At 36.6% G+C, this 6,696-nt stretch overlaps 1 protein-coding gene across 3 annotated transcripts in view; it reads left to right on the top strand.

Annotated features, from left to right (window-relative positions):
- Positions 1-6,696, top strand: part of DTNBP1 (dystrobrevin binding protein 1) — a 136,437-nt gene that overhangs the window by 71,747 nt on the left and 57,994 nt on the right. The gene's annotated exons all lie outside the window — the stretch shown is intronic.

Here is a 6,696-nt window from a genome sequence, read left to right as displayed (position 1 = left end):
GCCATCATTGTTGTTTGGCGGGTCCGGGCTGGGGATTCGAACCCGCCACCTTAGGTGTACGTGGCTGGCGCCTTAGCCGGTTGAGCTATAGGTGCTGATAATTTTAGGGAACTTTTGAAGAAAGGAGATTGGTGAATGATTGGTCATGTTGACTGGTGGAAAAACACTAATGGAACAAAATAGGAAAACCACAGACTTCCCGGCAGCTTAAGATCATTCCAACTGGCCGTTTTTCAGTTACTCATGAGCAATTTTAAGTAGTGTAGAAATCACTGTTTTCAGAGGGACTCATTATAATAACCAGGAAGACGTTTTGGATTACTTATAAAATCCCTTCTAATTTAACTGTTTTATTGTATTTCACATGTGAACTAGTATTGACCTTTTGATTTGCTGACTGATTAAAGATTTTCTAGTTGAGTTGTTTGTGTGTCTGATGTGTTTTAGAAAAAAATGACTAATCCTCAAGATAAAAGGTAAAGGCTTTTTCCTATTCTGGCTATAATTGAACTGCATGGTTTGGGCTAGATCGCTCTTTGACCCACCATAGCTATAGTAAATAATTAAGCTCATGGCTAGTTTGTTGAAGGTAAAGTAAAATAATCATGTGACCTGATATTATCATGGTTCTCGTTGTTCTTATTCGATTGGTGAACCGCTACTCAGGTACATTACTTTTCACCAGTGGTTTAAAATACTGTTTGAAATCCTCATAAAATGCTCTTTTCCTTGTCATTTTTTCTTTTGGGTGACTAGTTTAGCATCTTCTTATATAACATTAAGAGATGGAAAAAACCAATCAAGTTAATATTAAAAGACAGGCAGGGACACAGATTATGTAAAATGTCAGTTTTACTTGCATCTCAGTGCTGAGACATTCTTTTTTTTTTTAGTATGACAATATTCACACAAAAAAGAAGAGAACAGCGGTTTGCAAAAGGTTGGGTAGTATTGCATATTACCTGATAGAATAATTCAATTTAGGCTGAAATATTTTGCTTACACATTTCTAATTATGTACAACAATTAACAGCACATCAGATCCACCCATAGGCCAATTATAGATCTTAAATTTAGTATTTTATTATATCTAGATTTTTTTGTATGAATTTTCATTAAAAATTATTCTTTTTTTCTTGTTTTACTAATATTTCAAAAGCATAAGTAGCCTGTAACAAGAAAAACAGAAATGTAACGGCTCTTCCAAAGTATTAGTGGAGAAAAATAGATTTAAAAACTCATTTACACCTAGGAGGAATTTATTAGTTTTTGAATATTGCCTTTGTTTTTCCTAGGTTGTAGGAAAACAAAAGGTGTTAACTTCTTTCAGTTATTCATCTTATAGTAGTATTTAGAAGCTCTTTTCTAAATTGGGGAAAAACTAGCTTTTAGGATCAAAACACAAAATTAATAATCCTCAAATTTGTATAAATCAGTATCATCCACTGAGTTCAGGATTCTGCCTTCTGTACTCCATTGAGTTAAGTTCACCTTTCACTTCACTGACATACGGCAAATCTCTTTAAGATTATTAAAATCAGTTATTGGGGCCAGGTGTGGTGGCTCATGCCTGTAATCCCAGCACTCTGGTGGGCCAAGGCAGGTGGATTACTTGCGCTCAGGAGCTCAAGACCAGCCTGAGCAAGACCCAGACCTCATCTCTAAAAATAGCCGGGTGTTGTGTCAAGTGCCTGTCCCGCCTACTTGGAAGGCTGATGCAAGGGGATCACTTGAGCCCAATATTTTGAGGTTGCTGTGAGCTTTGATGCCAGGGGACTCTACCCAGGGGGGCAGAGTGAGACTGTCTCAAAAAAATAAAAAAAATAAATTAAAAAAGTCGTCATTTTCTTGATACTTAAAGCCAAGAAAAAAAATAGTTGTTGTTCTTATTGTTTTAATGTTGGCAGCAGGAAGGTTTTTAACATTTTCATTCATTTAAACTTTTAGTGGTAATCACTTGAATATTAGACAGTAGAAAAAGAAGAATAGGCGTAAAAGTCCTAATTTTATATTTTTAATGGGGAAAGAATTCCATTGTTGTAAGTCTATGTACAGTAAGTCAGCTTTCATAGTCCTTAAAGACATGGGAACTTGACCATGAATGGACATACCTGTTTTTCAGGAATTATTAATCATTTTTCCACTGTACTTTTCAAAATAGGTTATCATCCCATGTATAAATCTTAAAATCCCTCTTTAGACTTTTAAAGTACAAGCCTGGAAATATTATACCACTGAAAAGAGTAGAGGTAAGATTCCTGCCTTGACACAGCTTTAAAATGTAGGCTGGCTCTTTTACCTTTGCCTGAGTGGCTCACCACATTAGCCATCATTCTCCTTGTCTCTGTGAAACACAGAGCGTACGGAATGCTTGTGGCTGGCAGGCTGCCGGCCAGTACATCCACGCACTTGTTTCCACCCGTGGAGTGGAATGCTTACCCAGAGTAAGTTGTGTTGGTTCCTATTATGCTCGTTGTTACAATATGCAGTTTAATTAAATATTAGATCAAATGATAAAACTTCAGCAGAAAACAAAGTTGACTGCTTTAGAAGAGTTAATATCAGAAAATAGTTTTCACAGGTTGCTGCTGCAAAAGTATAGTTAAGAATTAGAAAAGATTTGGGAAAGAAATAATAAAAATCCTGAAAGATTCTGTACACAGATTGTTTTATACATCTTAAACTTCTGCTTTGGTTTAAAAAATAGACAGAAAATTATATTATTGCAATGAGGGTGATTTATACAAGAATTTTGGAACAGTGAACCCATGCTCAAAGAATCTGTGAATAAAACTATTGTTATATTTAAAATCAAAGCATTTGTATATGTGTTTTAATGGATTACTATGCTAATTGCTTTTTTAAAAATTAAATGACCAAGATAGGATCCAATTGCGTCATGTAGGAGGGTGTCCTTTATATTCTACTGAATTAAAAATTATCTGAATATGTCAGAAATGTGATTAATAGTGTGAAAAGACATCAAGATTTGGGAGTTACCACCATTTCAGTGAATGTGGTCATCATGAGAGCATGTGGGAAAGGCACCTGCGGCCAGGTTCTTACGGTAGGACCAAACTTAAGGCTTCACTCTGGAAAGCAGAGTCAGTAGATGAGATAGGAACCGGAGTGGTCAGAAAGAGGAGGAAGGCCAAGGCAATGAAAGCCTAGAGAGAAGCCTAGAGAGGAGAGAGTTTCATGGAGGAGAAATGGTTATTGGTGACATATGTAATGCAAAGAAGTTATGCAGAATGAGGAGAGCCTAGTGGAGTTGACAATGAGTAGGTAATCTGAAGGAGCCGTTTATAAAGGGAGAATCCAGATTGCAAATCAGAAATGTAGGAGGAGTTAGGAAGTAAAGTGACATGAACTAACTGTTCTTTCACAGATAGAAGGAAAGAAATGAAAATGTACCTTGAGATAGGATCAGGGTAAAGGTCAGGGAAGAAGGAAAAGTTGAAGATGTTAAAGGAGTTGGTAAGTTCCAAAAGAAGAGGGAAAGAAATGTTCAGATAGGTTATCCTTGAAGAGGGTCCAGGGACATCTCTTTCAATGAGACCTAAGAGAAGAGAAGAATGACTGATAATGTAGGAAAAAGTTGACATGGAGGAATGAAGTAATTTTTGGGGAATCCATATAAGGAAAGGTAATCTGAATTTTCAGGGCTAGGGCTCAGAAATAGGAATAAAAACCCAAACAAATATGCTTAGGTTAACACAAACTTGGAAACAGTAAGAGCAGAAAGCATGGGCCAGGCTAGCATTGTAACTATGGATGCTCCTGAGAGCAGAAGTGATTGGCCCTGGAGTCCATGCTGGAAAGCAGAGGACTGACTAGAGCAGCGACGTACCCAGATGAGGAAGCATAGCATGGTGATGCCATAAAGGGGAAGAGCACTTTCAGGGGTCAAAGAAGGAATTTCAGTTTGAGTGCTCACAGGGGGAGCAATTTCCAGTGATGATAATGGATAAATTACAGTAAAAATAGAAGTCATCACATTGAATAAATTATCTGAATCAGAGAATTCTGAGAGTGTTAGGAGTATCATTTGTTTGGATGACTCCTGGTTGTGGATAACTGGCTTGGCAGCCCTTAGCATGTTATAATTAATAGAAGTTAAACGTGGATAGAGTTTGTTGGTTTAATGCAAGGGTTAGCTTAACATGTAAGGCAAAACTATTCAGCCGCTATTTGGTAATAGGTAAGTGATGGAGACTTAGGTTGTTTGATATGACTATCTTCTGACTTCAAGGAGCTAAAGAACTGTGGCAAAGCTAATAGGATAGAGACACAAATTTGTAATTTGAATACAGTATAGAAATAAGAAGATAAGCACACTAGTGGAAGTAATCAACTAGAGATAGGCAGTGACACTTGATCTGAATGATGAGTACTCACTGGGCTGAAAAGGCTGATAAGGACATTCTAGGAAGAGGAAAGAACTATTGCAAAGATGCAGAAATGTTTATTTTATTTTAAAAATACAAGTTAAAATTTAATTTTTTCTTCATCAAAGGAACTACAAATATTTTGTCATGGCTGAAGCATATGGTGTGTGGGGTGAAGTGGCGAGGGATACAGTCCGGCACATAGGCCAGGAACAGATGATACACAGTCTTGTATGTCATACATGTGAGTCTGCATATTTCCCTTTGGGCCTGTGGTCTCCAAAGAGGAATGTGACTGTAAACCAACAGGCATGGAACTTATATTTCTTTCTTTTCATAGATCATAGCTATGTACATTGATACTGTCATTGGGTACAGTGAGCTATTTTTATATACACTTTGAAATATTTTCATCAAACTGGTTAATATAACCTTCATGTCATTTTCTTAGTTATTGTGTTAAGATATTTGTATTCTTCATTTAGAAAGATTCACATGTACCCTTAAAAAATGAACCATAGGCCTGATCCCATGAATCACCCTCCTTCCACCCATCCACCCCTCCCCCCCCTTCTCCTGTATTCTTGGGCTATAACTGGGTTATAGCTTTCCTATGAAAGCTATAAGTTAGTTTCATAGTAGGGCTGAGTACATTGGATACTTTTTCTTCCATTCTTGAGATACTTTGCTAAGAAGAATATTTTCCAGCTCCATCCATGTAAACATGAAGGAGGAAAAGTCTCCATCCTTCTTTAGGGCTGCATAGTATTCCATGGTGTACAAATTTATTTCTTTTTTATGTCATCCTTTAAAATGTCAGTTTTGTGTCTGTTAGGTAATAAATTTGTACAGGAATTCATGTATATGATATGCAAATATTCATATTTGGGTGCTTGTTAAAAGTTTTTGCTCAAAGTGAGGGCTAAACAATCAATAGAACTTAGAGGTTACTGTTGTAACTGATAGAAGCAGGGTAGGGAGTAGGGGGACCCAAAGGGTTGTATTTAGGGTGGATGGAACAGACTTGCATTTTGTATGAGTTTTGTTTTTGTTTTTTTATCATATAGACAATAGACTAGAAAAGAGCAGGTCTATACTAAAAGAGATTAGCTAGGAACCTATTAAAAAGATTTAAATTAAGGCAGTGGTAGAATGGAGGGAATGACACAGACTCAAAAACTAAGTAAGGGAGCAGCACCAAACTGAGATTTCTGTTTCAACCAAGATGCCGGAAGAAGAGGGTAAAAGGACTACATGAGGGGAAAACACTGATGATTTCTCAGAGACAACTGAATAGTGCTTCAGCTTTATGAAGAGAAAGGTTTGAGCGTGAGGACAACAGAACTTGCCCCCAGACTCCAGGAACTTGTGGGAATTTCTTGGACTTGTGCCTGTTCTTGTGTTTTATAATTATTTGTTACATAAAATTTCTTATACCATTATATGTTAAAATTAAATGCTAAAATTCCTTTATAATACAAAAAATAAGTTCATATGTATAAACAAATAAAAATTTGAATTAAACAGAAAAGATTTTTTTCTTGCAAGTTAGGGCCAAAAACATGAATGTGCATTGTACACAGGAGTGCATTATACATGGCAAAATATGCTAATTTTTGTGTTTGTGTGAGGTAGGAGTCTAAGTTCATTTTTGTATGTTTTGATATCCAGTTGTTTCAGAGCCATTTTTAAAAGACTTAATCTCTTTTTCTATTGAATTGTTTTGGCACTTTTATAGGAGACCAGTGACTATAAATGTAAGAGTTTATTTTGGGGATGTCAGCTTTGTTCCTTTTTGCCAATACCACACTAGATTGGTTACTGTAGCTTTGTAGTATGTTTTGAAATTGGGAAGCCTCGGTTCTCTGTCTTTTTCAAAATTGGTTTGGCTATTTTAGGTCTTTTGCATTTCCTTATAGATTTTAGATTCATTTTCACAATTCTAACAACAAAAAGCCTGTAGAACTTTAATAGTGATTGTTATGTTGAATCTGTGGATTGGTTTGGGGATAATTACCATACTAACTATACTGAGTTATCTAATCCATAAACCTGGAATGTATCCCTATTTATTTAGACTATCTTTGATTTTTCTCAGCATTGTTTTGTTGTTTTCAATATATAAGTCTTCCTGGGCATGGTGGCTCACACCTGTAATCCTAGCACTCTGGGAGGGTGAAGAGGGTGGATTGCTTGAGTTCAGGAGTTTGAGACCAGCCCAAGCAAGAATAAGACTCTGGGCTCTGCGCCTGTGGCTCAAGCGGCTAAGGCACCAGCCACATACACCCAAGGTGGCGGGTTCGAATCC

Source organism: Otolemur garnettii, unplaced genomic scaffold (genome assembly GCF_000181295.1).
Source record: "Otolemur garnettii isolate 467f Iridium unplaced genomic scaffold, OtoGar3 scaffold00026, whole genome shotgun sequence".
NCBI lineage: Eukaryota > Metazoa > Chordata > Mammalia > Primates > Galagidae > Otolemur > Otolemur garnettii.
Note: the sequence above shows the minus strand (reverse complement) of the source record. Positions and strands in the feature narration are given on the sequence as shown.